This window comes from Mustela putorius, unplaced genomic scaffold (genome assembly GCF_011764305.1).
Source record: "Mustela putorius furo isolate JIRA1106 unplaced genomic scaffold, ASM1176430v1.1 tig00000759_pilon_pilon_pilon, whole genome shotgun sequence".
Classification (NCBI taxonomy): domain Eukaryota; kingdom Metazoa; phylum Chordata; class Mammalia; order Carnivora; family Mustelidae; genus Mustela; species Mustela putorius.
The window spans coordinates 222085-237685 of NW_025421467.1; positions in this window are offsets into that span (position 1 = coordinate 222085).

Here is a 15601-nt window from a genome sequence, read left to right on the forward strand (position 1 = left end):
GTGTCTGATTCATCTGTAACTGAGAATGAGACCAATCAGGGATAAGAAGTGAGTAAAATCCTTGTGATCACAGAGCCAAGAGAGCCTATTTTAAAGCACTTAATGTATTTTTTTTCTTAAAGATATATACACCAACTGTAATTAAGCTCTCCCTTTCCTTATGATCTTGGCAAGATGTTAAAAAAGAGATAGAAGGAGGGAGTCGACTTGCCAAGTGGATTTTTCTAAGCGTTCTCAGCCCTAATTAAAAGTCCTTTGTGCAAGGCCAACCAGCAATCAGATTCCTAATTAGAGTTGAGCAAACTGCCTTGGTTAACCGTGGGTTTCTCTGAACCCAGGAATCTGGGGAGAAAGTCTGTCTGTCTTATTGGGACCATTTTCTAAAACACATTCACAACCAAGTCCCAGAAGGCGGGTATGCGAAGGCAGGGGCACAACCCTATTCCTGTTGGGTCAGTTCCTTTTTTGCCTTGAAATGGCTCTGTGGAATCCTGCATGTGGTGGTGTTACTTCTGTGTTGTTTGTCAGTTCCAGTGTTACTAGAAATTGTGCCTTTTTGAAAGCCAGTCTTCAGGATCTGGAATTAGGTGACTCTAGATTTAAGTATATCGAATGCTGGTATTTCATGGTTTATATCCAGATAAAGGAGACCATTCTGTGCTTAACTGGATTTCCCTTGGAGTTTTGGTTATCATAGTAGCAAACACGGGCTTCCTACATACCTAGCGTGGAAGCTTTGAGAACCCTCTACGTACTAACTCACGTAACCCCCACAGGAGCCTCGTGAATTAGGTTCTGTGGTTTCCCCCATCCCAGGGAGGAAACTGAGGCACAGGGAAGTGAAGTAGCTGGCCCAAAGTCACTTTAGTAAGTGACGGAGCTGGGTTGCCCTGCTGTCAGTTAGGTGCTAGAGTCTGCCCATCCCAGCTGCCTCTAAACTGGCCTCAAGCAGAGGAGGACCCCGACTGGCCAGGTACCACGGGTCAGAGCACCGCACGGAGACAAAAGCGTAGTTCAAACTCCCATGCGCCCCTGGCCTGCGTCCTGATTACTACACGGGGTTTTCCAAGAACCACATGTCAAATTGAGGCCTTCTGAAATGTAGGCCTTGAATAAAGAGATTCTACTGGGATGTAAAAATAAAGAATGGGGCTGTTATCTGTTCCCAGAACTGTGGTGAAGGGAGCAACAATCGAATCCTTGTCTCTCTCAGTTCGAGACAAACCACCCCAAGCCACAGCACCTGAGGGGGATACCACAGAAAGTACGCACACCCTGGGCTTAGCTCAACTCCCACTTAATCCTCTGTTTCTTGATGTTTCCAGAAATGTATACATCCTAAAACAGGGAAGACTTTCTGATAATTATGTAATTTCCTTTTCCTCATATCTTCATTTGAGTCAGAGTCATGCATACTCAAAGGTAAAAGGTCTTTATGGGCTTTCTTGAAATGACTATTTGATACTCTTAAAAGGAGCTATATTTTAACCTAGAGAATTAAGTTTAAAATGTACATGTAAATATGATGGTGTCAAACTCTTGAAACGCTATATGGCAGAATTACCTGAGTTGCAAAGGAAATACCTGTGTGCATTTCAGGGAGGTGGCTGCTTAGAAGGTGTCCGGGGGGGGGGGTTGCTTAGCACGATGAGGGGATGACAGCATTGGAGCAGGGGAAGAGGAAGGCTTAAGTCAAAGAGGCCAACAGACGTGAGGCCGGTGGTGGGGGGTGGAGGGAGAAAAACTGGACTAGCGAGAGAATTGAGGGAAAGGTAAGAGGCTCCAATGAAAGACTTGGATTTTTGTTTGTTTGTTTGTTTTCCAGAGCCACAGGAACATTCTGTAGCTCTCAGTAGAGTTTGCAGGTGACTAGGGGTTGATAGTATCAAGTGCACTGCCCTATATAATACCTTTGGGGTAGCAGGTTCTTAATAAATGTTCATTGATGGAATGCATTTCCCATATGATAGTAAGTAACATGTTTAAACATTTAAGTTCTGGGGGAAAAAAAAAGAAAGAAAGAAGCTGGTAAGGTAGGAAGTCTAAGATCAGAATCATCCACGCTGCATAGCTCCCAGAGGAAAAAAATAAGAGGAAAATAAAATATATGAGAATGATGAACAAATTTACTTCTGAAATGTTAAGGAACAAGACATGGTCCAGCATTTTAGGACCCCTCCTTCTGCATCCACATTCCCTGAGTTGAGGAGTTTCCTCTGAAAGTCACTAGGACTTCTCAGGGTTTTGACATTCCCTAAAAGCAAGTCTGAGGAACTAGCCCAGATGCCACAACCATACCAGCACATAGGTAAACAGTTACCATTCAAGTGAGTGTTGGTATGTGTAATTTATATGACCCTCAGGCAATATGCAAAGATATATAAATTCAGATGATCTAAGTTACAGAAAAATGTAGTTAGCTGATTAAATTAAGAAGTAGTGTTCATAACCAGAGACTGATGAGATTTTAAGATTAGCTTGGGCTGATGGTTATTCTTCATTTCCTGTTAAAACATTCTTCAAAGCTATGATCAGACACCAATCCAACCTGGAAGATACTCGTTACTTTTCTATCCCGACTTATCTTGGTGCCAATTACACATGTCAGGCATTTTGCTGGTTTTTATATTCCTTTACTTGTTGACATCTAGAGCTGACTTCTCCCAGTTAGTATGTAAAGTGATTTGCTTCTGTGTGTGTTTGTAACACTTGGTTCCATAATGGCCAAATATCTTTGGAAGTGACATTGTGGCACTGCCCCTCTTTTGGAAGATACACTGAGGTGTGGAGTAGGTCTCTTTTGTTCCCTGGATAGCAGGATGGGTGTGATGCGCATATTTTCCAACCAAACCTCAGACTCTCACACAGTAGGAATAAAAGGAAGCAAACTGTGTTCAATGGCTAAATATTTGCTGTGGACCAAAAATGTTAACTTCACAAAACTAACGGTAAGTGGGGCTGTCCCAAAAATGTCTTTGGAGAGTATAGAGTTGAAACTGCTGTAGGAGCCAAGAGCATGGACAGACAGGATTATACTATGGACTTCCTGGACGCCTTTGGGTCTTGCTTGTCTACTTATCTACTTGTCTACTTTCCAGCTTGTGCTGGAAAAGGACTGGGATCAAATGTGAATGGGTTTACTAATGACATTTACCGAGTGCTTGCCGTGACCATGCCCTGAGCAGAGTGTAAGTGCTTGGCGCAGGTTAGCTCCTTTAGGCTTCAAAAGTCATCTTAGGGCAAGGTTCTGGCAGTAGCCTTGTTTCACTGATAAGGAAGGTGAGACTTCGAAATACTAAGAAACTTGCCTAAGGCCAAGCAGCACGTAAGTGTGACACAGCTCCTAAAGGAAGGATTTCTATAACACTTTATGATTTATTAACTTTCTTTCACTGACACCATTTAATTTTATTTGTACCTAGCCTATGGGGATGGGTGGCATTGTCCTTATTTTGCACATGAGAAAACAAAAGCTCAGAACAGTTTTGTGGCTCACGTTGCTGTCTTCAGCAAAGGGAAGTCTAATGGTAAGTTAAGTAGAGAATTCTCTGTGGCACGTGGTTGAGCTGCCTGTCTGTCTCCAGCCTTAACAGGATGGAGAACCAAGAGAACTGAGCCAAGAGTCCGTGGCTCCAGCACCTTCCATAAAACCTGGGGGCTTCTGTTTCCTCAGTGGTAATATGATAGGTTCTCAAGGTTGTTTTGAGGATGAAGTAGGTTTTTTGAGAATTGTGTATTGCATGCAAATGTAAGTTATGAATAATATTGATTAAACAACTGCTCTTCTTCTTGTTCTGAAAGCATCCCCAGCCAGCACATAAACATAAGATGTGTCTTTCTCTCTTGTGCATTTGGGAAGGTTATGGACTAGGGCAGCTTGATTGAAATGAATTTTAAAAAACTTTCCTTCCATTTCTTTTTTTTTTTTTAATTGAGGTATGATTGACCTACAACTTTATAATTAGTTTCAGGTATACAGCACAATGATTTGGTATTTGTGTGTATTGTGAAATGATCATCACGATAAGTCTAGTTCATATCCATCAATCATCACACATAGTTACAGACTTTTTTGTGGTTGAGAACGTTTAAGGTCTACTCTTTTAGCAATTTTCAAATACATAGTACACTATTAATAACTCTAGTTGCTAGGCTGTACATTTTATATCCATGATTTATTTATCTTGTAACTTAAAGTTTGTATCATTTGACCCCCTTCACCAATTTTACCTACACCCCCACCTCTGCTTCTGACAACCACCAATCTGTTCTCTGTATCTATGAGCTTTTTTTTTTTTTTTAAAGATTCCCTGTGTGAGATCACGTGGTATTTGTCTTCCACTGTCTGACTTATTTCAATTAGCATACTATCTCAGGACCCCTCCTTGTTGTAAATGACAAGCTTTCATTCTTTTTATGGCTGAATAATATTCCATTGAATATATGTTCCACATTTTCTTTATCCATTCATCCATCAACTGGCACTAAGATTGTTTCCTTGTTTTGGCTGTTGTAAATAATGCTGCAATAAACATGGGGCTGTATGTATCTTTTCAAGTTAGTGTTTTCATTTTCTTTGGATACTCAGAAGTATAATTGCTGGATCTTATAGTATTTCTATTTTTAATTTGTTGAGGAATCTCCATACTGTTTTCCATCATGGCTGCACCAATTTACATTCCCATCAACAGAGAGACAAGTATTGCTTTTTCTCCATATCCTTGTCAGCATTTGTTATTTCTTGTCTTTTTGATAATAGTCATTCTACCAGGTGTGCGGTTGCATTTCCCTGATGAGTAATGATTTTCATGTACATCTTTTCATCTGTCGATTTTTACTCAGATCCTATGCCCATTTTAAAAATTGGATTATTTGGGTTTTCTTTCTTTCTTTCTTTTTTATTTTATTTATTTTTTTTTTGTTATTGTGTTATATGATTTCTTTTTTGGATATTAACTCCTTATCCGATATATGATTTGCAACTGTTTTCTGCATTCAGTAGGTTGACTTATCATTTTGTTGATAGCTTCATTTCTCCAATTTCTCTTTCCGTGGTGTTGGTATGCACTTACAGAAGAACAAAAATGAGATAAGTGATTGAAAACAGAAGAAAGAGTAAGGAAATCAAGACGAGCTATCCAGATACTAATAAAAAAGTTCTCCTTAGAAGAAAATGTTACAAATATTCAAAATGTTTCAATCTACCAGCAATGGAGAAAAAAAAATATTTCCCTGTTAAAAAACAAAACATCTTGTGGTTAAAACATACTGATAGGAGGATTATCTATAGGGCACACTTTTTAAAAAATCATGCAAAACCTCATAGGTTTATGTGCTTTCACAAATCTTCATAAAGGTCCACTTTACTGATAGAAATAACTCTTTGGTGGTAGTTTTAGTACATTCTCCTTGAAGAATAAATGCCCAGAATGTTTGATAAATTCAGTAAATTTGACATGTCCAGTGATGCAGGTTTAGCCTCTGTGTGAGTCCGGCTGCTACGGGATGTGTGGGGGCTGGGGCCTCGGCTCCACTGTCCTTCCTGGAACATCATTCTGCTTCTTTCATTTTGTTTTTTCCTGGATTCTTTAAAAAAAAAGAAAAAAAAAAGTCTTCTGGTCTGGGGAGAAAATGGTTTTAAAATTCCTATTTACTGTCTTTTTTTTTTTTTTTTTTTTTTTTGCAGTAGTAATGCCACATCCAGTTTAGTTGAATGTATAATAAAACTTAATAAAAGTTAACATTTTGGTTCTTGATGACCAGCCAGTTCACACGCTGCTGAGTAAGCAAGATCCATCCTTTCTAGGGATTCATAGTGAATCCTCCACCCTACCCTTAAGAAAGCATTAAAGAAGTTCCGGAGAAGGGAGCAAAACAAAACGCACAGCCAGAGACACCGTGTGCTGTAAGCAGCAGGCATGTACTGGTCAAGGAATTAGATTACTCAAGGTGGTGACTCATTCAGCAACCATGTAGTGTTTGCGGTTGAAGAGAAACCCTCGCCAGAGAATGACTAAAATCTATTGGCAGCGTCTTTAAAGAAATCATGACTGGGCCCAAACCAGTGAATACGCAAGTGTGTTTTTTTTCTTCGTCTTTTACTTATTCAAGACTGAGAGTAAGAAAACACCATCCCGGTTGACGTCTACTGTTGCAGCCTCGTCTCCGGGGCATTCCCAAAAACCACTCTCAGTAGGGCCGAGTCCAGACACATGTCTCTCTGTTTGGGCGTGGTCATGTAATTGTGCGAGTGTGTGTGTGTGTGTGTGTGTGTGTGTGTGTGGTTGGTGCAATGAACAAATCAGACTTACACAAATTGTTAGAGGTATTTGATCTTGGCAGTTTAAAGAAAAGCCGAGAGGAGAAAATTTCCAAATTTGGTTATTGTAGATTTCTAGGGCTGACACAACAAAGTGCTACAAATGGAGTGGCTTAAACAACAGACAATTTATTGTCCCGCAGTTCTGGAGACTAGAAGCCCAAGATCAAGGTGTTGGCAGTGTTGGTTCTTTCTGAGGGCTGAGAGGGAAAATCTTTTGCATTCCTGTCCCCTGTGTCTGGCGTCTGCTGCAAACTGTGGTGTTCCTCGGCTTGTAAAAGCAACACCCTGATCCCTTCCTTCACCTTCACATGGCCTTCTCTCTGTGTGTATCGGTCTCCAAATTTCCCCTTTTAATAAGGACACCAGTCATATTGGATTAGGGCCCCACTGTGCTCTGGTATGACTTCATCTTAGCTAATTACATCTGCAATGGCCCTATTCCAAATAAGATAACATTCGGAGGTACTGGGGTTTAGGACTCCAACACAGGAATTTGGGAGAGGGCGACAAATTTCAGCCCATAAGAGTTATCTATCTATCAGCCAAAGACAATATATTTTAAAAAATAATGGATTCATTTAAAATTCTTTGGTAGTTGATCTTAGTCTCAATTAAATCTGGAAGAAAAGTTGAGCCTTTTAACTTAATAAATAAGGAATAATTATTTAAAAGGAGAGAGAGTCTTTAAGCCAAACAGAATATTTCAGCTAAACAAATATTTTTTGAATCATCTGGGTACAATGCCAGGTAAATACATTTGCATTTATGAATGCAAATACCGCACAAATGTCCCTGCATTAACAATAGTGCAAAATGTGAAATTTTTAATTTGGTACCTAAAACTTTAAGACTTTAGTTTTGAGGTTGCCAAGAGGCTTACTTTTTTTTTTTCAATAATCCCTGAAAAAGGACATGCACCTGCATGAGCACGTACATGTATACCCACATCCCTGTGAGTGCGGTGTGCGTCTTTATGCTAGTGCTGTTTCCCACACTTGGAAGTCCATCATGTAAATGAGGGTGAACATAGACAGTCAAGGGAGAGAGGGACACTGTGTCACTATAAAGAACAAGATGAGCAGAAGCATAGATCCAAGAACAAGTGGAGTTCTGGGTGAGTTCTAGGGGCCAGGAAGGTGTCAGACTTCCAGAGGGAGGCAGTTTATCTCTGCGGAGAAGAAAAGTATATTGGGGCTGCCCCAGGGGCTCAGTCAGTTGAGTGTCTGACTCTTGGTTTTGACTCAAGTTGTGATTTCAAGGGTTTGAGATCAAGGCCCTTATCAGGTTCTGCACTCAGCATGGGATCTGTTTAAAGTTTTTTTCTCTCTCTCCTTCTGCCTCTCCCCAACACTTTTTCTCTCTCTCAAATAAATAAATACATCTTTAAAAAGAAAGAGAGAGAGAGAGAGAAGAGCATACTGGCTGTGAAAGTACCTGACCAGCCAATGTAATGACCCATCCTTTTCATTAGGGATTCATTTCTGCCCATCCCTGCGCTCTCTATATATCTATATGGGAAGTAACAGCCTGTCTCCCGGTTGGATGAGAGGCTTAGTAAGGGAGATCCTTGGGACATCTGGTGGGCGAGGTCACTGAGGAGGTCATCATTAGGGGAGGTGAGTTTAAGCACTAAAGTTGAGGCTCTGACCTTTCTTTGTGGAAACTTCTCTTGCTGGGGCTGAAGACTGCTATTGTGTCCCCATCCCTTACATGAACATGAACTGTGAATAAATGCGCTCATTAGGATCATGGCCACCCTTTTATTGTCAGTTGTAATAATTTGTCACTTGAAGGTCTTTTTAGCTCATTTTAGTACTAAGTGTGGCCAATTCACACAAGCACAGCCAGATATGCTTTTTACAAGAAGGCTAGAGATTTAGAATCATAAAATTTTATAGAAGAAGGTGACCTTGGAAATCATCTAGTTCAACCACTCATTCTACCGATAAGGAAATTAAGTTTTGTAGAGATTAAGCCACTTGTCAAAGGTCAGCAACCAGGAAGTGGCAGAACCGGGGCTGAAGCCCATTTCCTGACCCTCCTTTCTCTATTGAAAGTGCCATATATGATGAATCCAGAACTAGGTTATAAACTAACAAAGAATTGTCCTACAACATGCACTGAAAACAGAATCCTGTCCAATGAAGTAGCTATCTGCTATTCTTTCCCTGTGGGTACTGGCCTCTGGTATAGTTATTCAAAGCAGATGCTAATGATTAATTTGTGGTCAATTCTAAGTTTTCAAAGAAGTGAAAAATCTGCCCAGTGGACCTAAAAGAAGGAAATGTGGATTATTTAGGATAAGGAAAGGAAAGGTGGATCCTTGGATCTATCTCAGACTTCCTTCTCTCCAGGTTGTGGTCCTCAAAGAACAATATCAGATATTTACATGATATGAATACCAGTTCCTGGTATCAATAAGCCACATACTCCATTCTCCATTAAGATGTAGTTTACCAGTAGAAGAAATATGGAACTTATTTTAGATTTCTACCACCCACCCAAAAGTAGTTTCATGTTTTGTATACGAGCAGTTCTCTTTGATTAATTCCGAGACCCCCAAAGCTTACGCCTTAAACATTTCATGTCATCTAAGAAGAACATGTATTTCTTAGTACAGAGACGGAATGCTGCTTCTGCCACAAGTCATTGAAGTGTTCCGTGAGCAAGCAGCATAGGGTGGGGGTCTAGAAGAAATGAATTGGAGCATATTTCGTTGATTTTAATAGTCTGACCTCTGAGTGTGCACGCAGCAAGGCCAGGAGGTAGTGGCAGGCCATACATGATGGAATTAAAACGAAGCCTGGCATCGCTCAGGGAAGCCTTCCCACACCTGCTTCTCATTTCCTCTAGTTATTTCTGGTAATGAAAATTGGAACCGTTGCTATATATTTTGGGGTCTAGAAGGTCTATACATTTTTCTTTCATACAGTATGCTTGTGATTAAATATTTGTCTGTCTTTAAAAAAAAACCAAAAAACAAAAAACCCGAAGACCTAAGGGTTCCTGGAAGAATAAGGAAAAAAAAACTTAGCATGTTCCCCGAAAAATAGATTTTTGGGGGGTTGTTCTTTTCACAATTCCAGCTGGAAGGCTGTGCTTTACTGCCTCCTTCCCCCCTGTCTGCTAACATTTTCATCTACTCTTCTCTTTACCTTTTTGCACACTGGGTTGGCTCTTCATTAGGGACCTGAATGGCAAAGCGGAGTATTATACCAGCTTGTTTTAAAGAAGCTGAAGGATTTCTCTAGAATGTTGAAAGCATTTGGATGGGAGAGCAGCCCTTCCCGAATTCATTTTTCACTTGAGTTTTTTATTCTCCAATCATCTCCTAGGCAGTCCTGATGTCTGTATCAAAAGAAAGAGATGTGTGGCTCAAAAATGCCAATTGGAGCCTTCTCTAGGGAGCTCTTAGCATAATTTGTGATGAGTTTAGGGCTGGAATTTGGCCCAGTCCTTAATCGATCCTTAGGTGGTCCTGGCTCTTATTTTTATGTTGCTAGGGACAGCCTTCCCATCTTCTTATCATTGTCTGCCTTCAATTGACATTCTGAAGTGCAGCTGTATTGATTATGACTTTTCCCTCCCCTCGCCGGTAGCTTGGAATCTCATTGCTGAGGAGTAATAACATGATATAGATTCATATGCACATATGCACGAACTACCGTGTTCAGTATTTGCATTTGCCTACACGTCTGCTGTGCAAGAGTATGCCATACGAGAGAGTCAGCCTCCTCCCCCTCCCTGCCATGTGATGTCTATATATTTATGAGTAGGAGAGGAGCACTTGGGTATATGAATCTGCTTGCAATTTCCTAATGGAATCTGGCAGAAGAGCTTTGCAATAGGACAAGTTCCAGTAAAAAAATAAAAAGAGAAAAAAAATGTGTTCATAGAAGTGCTTTCCTCTCATACCTTTCACCTATTTGCCCTCCCAGGCCATTGTAGAAATTAATCCTGAGTGAGCTAGATTCTCCCTCTGGTCAGCAAAGGATAAAATACTGCGTTGAAGGAAGGGAAAGTATTGTAATTTTGCTCCTTTTAAACAGGACATATCATGGGGAAGAGTCCAGGTGAACAGGATCCTGAAGGGGGAAAAGATTTTGTCAACAATGGCATAGTCTTCTGTAGCTGACTGGGCTTCAGGTGTTGTTATTTGGGAGCGGAGGGGCTGGGAATGGTCTTTAAGGGAGAACACCAAGTTGTCAATGGCATTAGAGATGAATGGGTTTGAAAAGTAACAGGCTCTTTTTTCCGGGGAGCTGTTGGGAGGGCATCCTGAGATGAGAAATCCTTGCTATTCAGAAAAGGCCTCCATCAGTGCCATGACCTTTGTTGTCATAGCCTGTGCCTGCGTGGACCATTTAAATCATGTGTCTTAAAGAAAACCATAGCAAAAGTCCCATCCTGTCCCACATCCATACTCCCTAGACTTTCTGCCTTCCATCATGGCTTTGGTGTGGCAAGGGCTGTTGGGATGAATGGAATCCTGGGAAGGAGATTTATGGTGATTGGAGATGCCAACATATAGAATCCACAGACCTTGAAAATGTCTGTGTCTCTGCATGCAGACTTTTTATTTGGAACTTTATGTACCCGAGGTCCATGTCTTCAAGTGAATGAAAGAAAAATTGCTTATTTGGGGAAGCCTTGGCCCAATTCACCTGGGATAATAAAGCCTTTGGATCACATACATCCACATACAGTATCATATCATCTGCAAAGAGTGATAATTTGACTTCTTCTTTGCCGATTTGGATGCCTTTAATTTCCTTTTGTTGTCTGATTGCTGAGGCTAGGACATACATCCCATTCCATAGACATTCCATGGAATGGAATGCTGCAATGTAGCTATACAGCCTTGGGCAGAAAAGAGGCAGGAGAAAATATTCTAAGGAGCAAACTTCTTCAGAAGGACAATATTTTTGTTATTTATTTTTTTCCTTTGGATACAATCTTCCATTATATCTGAGCAGTTGCTAATAGATATAAAGATAAATGAAGACTATATTTGTTTAGAGTTCATGTAAGGGGCAGAGTCAAAGCATAAATTCTTTTGCTATGGACACTGTCAAAGAATTTTAGTATTCCACATGACCCCCAGTACTTTCCTCATGCAGAGGTCTTGTCCTAGCCCGCAGGTATGGAATATGATGGTTAGACCTCTCCTGCAGCAACACTGCAGCTATTTTAGGGAAGATCCTGAGAACTTCAGCAATGGCTATCAAGCCTAGCAGATGGCAGGATGGCTGTAGGAGATTCTAGAGTTGGTTCATATAAAACAGGCTAAGGAAGAAAAAAAAAAAAGATGCAGCCATCTTGTAGCATTCAGAAGCTTCTCCTGTTAGGAAGGACAATGGCCTGAGTGGCCTCCTTCCTGGGGGTGAGGAGACAGAACTGGTGACTTTGCAAGTACCTGAAATTCTCAGTCAAAGGAAGAGGAAATTGTGGCTGATATTTATTAATAATATTGTTTAAATCCTCTCCATTTTAATGGAGATTTTTCTTGTTGTGGTTTAGTTATTCTATCAATTGCTGGTGGGATTGTTAAAATCTCCAACTATGATTATATAGAATTGTCTATTTCTCACATACTCTATTTTATTTCATGTATTTTAAGCTCTGTTATTAGGTGCATATACATTTTTTATTGTCATGTCTTTCTGTTGAATTATGAAAAGTCCCTTTTTTCTTCTGGAAAACTCTGTAATGAAGTCTACTTTATCTAATATTATTATAGCCATTCCAGCCTCCTTGTGTTTATTGTTTGCATGACATATCTTTTCCCATCCACTTTATTGCAAACTATCTGGATCTTTATCTTTAAAGTATATCTCTTATATTGCTTAATATACAGTTGGGTTTTGCTTTGGATTAATTTTGACCATCTCTGTCTTTTAATTACAAGTATTTAATCCACTTACATTTAATGTAATTTTTGATATGGTTGGATCTGGGTCTATTTTTTCTCATTCACTTTCTTTGTCCCAACTAATACTTCTCTGTCACTCCTCAGAAAAGTCCTAAAGCTTGAAAATTAGGAAAGTTGGCTGCATGCCCTCTCAAAGTCATTCTAAAGCATTGTCTACAAGGCCTGCCTAAGGCCAGGAGAAGATAATTTTGTTTGACTTACTATTTGCTATTAAGGAAACTAAGGTGCAGAGAGGTTAGTTACTTTGCTCAAGATCAACAGGAGTAAGTATTGGAGTTGGAATTCAGAACCCTAAGACTATAAATTTGGTCACTTTCCCATACTGCCTCCCACTGGTAATTGCCTCATTATTGAGTTTATGGACAATTACCAGAGAAAGCAGGGAGGACTAGTGCTGCCTTTTGCTAGCTATGGTACCTGCAGATGGCATTTTCTGTTAAAGGGAAGGGCAGCTGTGCGATACCTCAAGGCACACGTGAACCAAGCCCAGGGGTCCCAGGGCAGTGAGGCTCAGCCTGAATGCATAGGGCGTTTGTTCACTCTGTTGATCAGGAACCCCTCATGTTTACCACTGCCAAACACACAGATACATAGAAACGAAGTGCTGTTTTCAGGAAATATTCTCGTGACATGCTTTTGTTCTTCTGTCTGATAGGAGAGTGGAACTGAGGTGAAAGAAAGGAGAGTATGACCAGCCAGGAAAACACACTGATGTGACAAAATGTTAGCGATGTTTTAGCACTTCCTCATGAAGCAGTGTGACCTCCTGCCACCCAGACAGTCTCTTTCTTTAGATTTTTTTCTCGCTCATTTGCCACAGCTGTTTGTTGTTTTCTTAAATGTTAAGCTTTTTATAGCTCTTCAGTTACTTATAAAAAGTATCAGTTATTCAGGCCATACGAGTACTGGTTCAGTGCTAGTCTAATGAGCAGTGAGAACACTGAAGGCATATTTTTGTTGCTTCTATTTTCTCACCACTCCCCCAACCCCCTCTCTCACAAAGTTTCCCCTTTGGACTCAAATGACTCCAGATTTTTGGAATTTGCTAAAAAGGTGAGCCACCAGTTGGTCTTTGCTGCTTAAGAATAATTCACTGCCCGTGTTTAATGTTACTGACTTTCCATTGTTTTGTGAAGAGGAGAGGAATAGGTGGAACCTCACCCAGCCGTAGGTGTTCTGACGTGTTCAGAAGGGCTGCAAACCTGTATAGACGCACCTGTGATCTCTAGGGAAAAGAAGTCTCATCTTCGTCATGCTGGGGGGGTTGCCTAGCACTTGGAGTGCCTTCATTAAGTAAATAGAACTGTCTCTTCAATCTGCATCCACATGGAAAGCAGGTCTAGTAACAGAAGAGGTCCTGATAGAAGCATAAGGAAGATTCCAGAAACCATGGTCAAAAACACAATTGACATTTATGTTGTTGAAGAAACTGGACAGTCTCTCCTAGGCTTGAGGCCTTTACAATGATGTCTCAGTTGTACTTACATTCTACATGAGAGCTACAGAATACTCAGAGAAATTGTTCTGATCTTAGTGCAGGAGAATATCATTGAACACATCATGGAAGAAACCTCTCAGGAGAGCCAAGATGGAGAAGATCTACATGTACATTCTGCCATGGAGGTTGCCCACCTCAGAGCTTCAAACACTGGGGGCACTTGGAATAATTTGTAAGGGTCCTCACCAAGCATTTTTTTTTTTTAACTAGCCTACATATATATGTGCTATTTTTCAGAAATAAGTAGATACTAAAGTGATTACTAAAATATTAAATATAACATCAAACTACTGGTGCTTTTAAAATATCATGATTATTTTAATCTATTTACTTGTTTTTACCTTAATATAGCTGTAGGTTAGAAGCTGCTGTTCTAGAAGTGATAGGCCTTATATCCAGAATGTATTACAAATAAACTCCTTAGGATACCCTCTATTTGGAGGAGGCCTTCTATTTGGATGGAAAAAAATCAAATTATGATTTTGTATTTAGGGAACCATACCCTCAGCCTTTCCTTCTCAGTGCTGGAAGAAGTGATGTTTTCCTTTTCAAAGGAAGACAATTCACCTAGCATACAGCCTGGGATGATTTTGCAGAAATGGGTCCTTGTTAAAAGTGTTTTGAGGTGGAAAATAGACTTCATTCCAACCAGTGGTGACCTGGATTGATCCCAAGTGTCCATGTTGTACAGGTCTATTTACAGAGGAAATTGTATATATATATATATATATATATATATATATATATATATTTATTTAGCTCAGAGGCTTTTATGTGTATCTATTGTAATATCATGCTTTTAAGTGTCCATGTAATAATAACAATGACTAATTATTGAGCGTTTAATACAAGCTGGACACCTTTCTAAACATTTCACATGTGTTATCTCAACAGGCCTTTGTGGTAGCTATTATTATTTTCATTTTCTACATAAAGACATTAGAGCCAGAGAGCTCAATACCTGGCTTACCAGCACATGCATGATGGAGCCAAGATTTGGACCCAGACTCTCTGACTTTTGAGCCAACACTCTAAACCACTATCCTACATTCACTTCATATAGAAAGTCTGACCCAAAGCTGGGATTTTTTTTTTTTAATTACGACTTAACATTTTAAAGGATTTTCTTTGTCCTTATTTAATTTAGGAGTTAATTTTCCTTTCTCATGTGAAAATGACTCTATTATGATAAAAAAAATCTATCTTCTATCTAGCTAGACTCTCAATTAGAGAAACTTATGAAAATTCACATGTACAAGTTTTTCTTCTTCGAGAATATTGTCTCTTCTTAATATGCCCTGCATACGTGTGGGAGTTTACATTTTCTTTTCTTGGCCTTAGTTCATTAGTCTTTATAGTGGGGCCACCTTTACACTAAAAACAATATAAACAATTACGAATTAAAGAAGACATACAAACAGGGAGTTGGCACAAAAAAGATATTCAACATCATTACTCATTAGGAATATGTAAATTAAAATAAGGAGAGGGGTGCCTGGGTGGTGCAGTCAGTTGATCCGTTGACTCTTAGTTTTGGCTTGGGTTGTGATCTCAGGGTCTTAGGATGGAACCCCAAGTCAGGCTTTGTGCCCAGCGGGGAGTCTGCTTGAGTTTCTCTCCCCCTTTCCCTCTGCTCCTCCCCGGCTCTCTTTCTCTCTCTCTAAAATAAATAAATAATTCTTTAAAAAATAAATTAAGGAGCTACCACTACATATGCACAAAAATGGCAAAAATGGAAAGAACTGACAACACCAAGTGTTGGTGAAAATGTAGAGCAGCTGGAACTCTCATTAATAACTGGTGGAAATACAAAATGAGGCAGCCACTTTCAGAAAAGCAGTCTGACAAT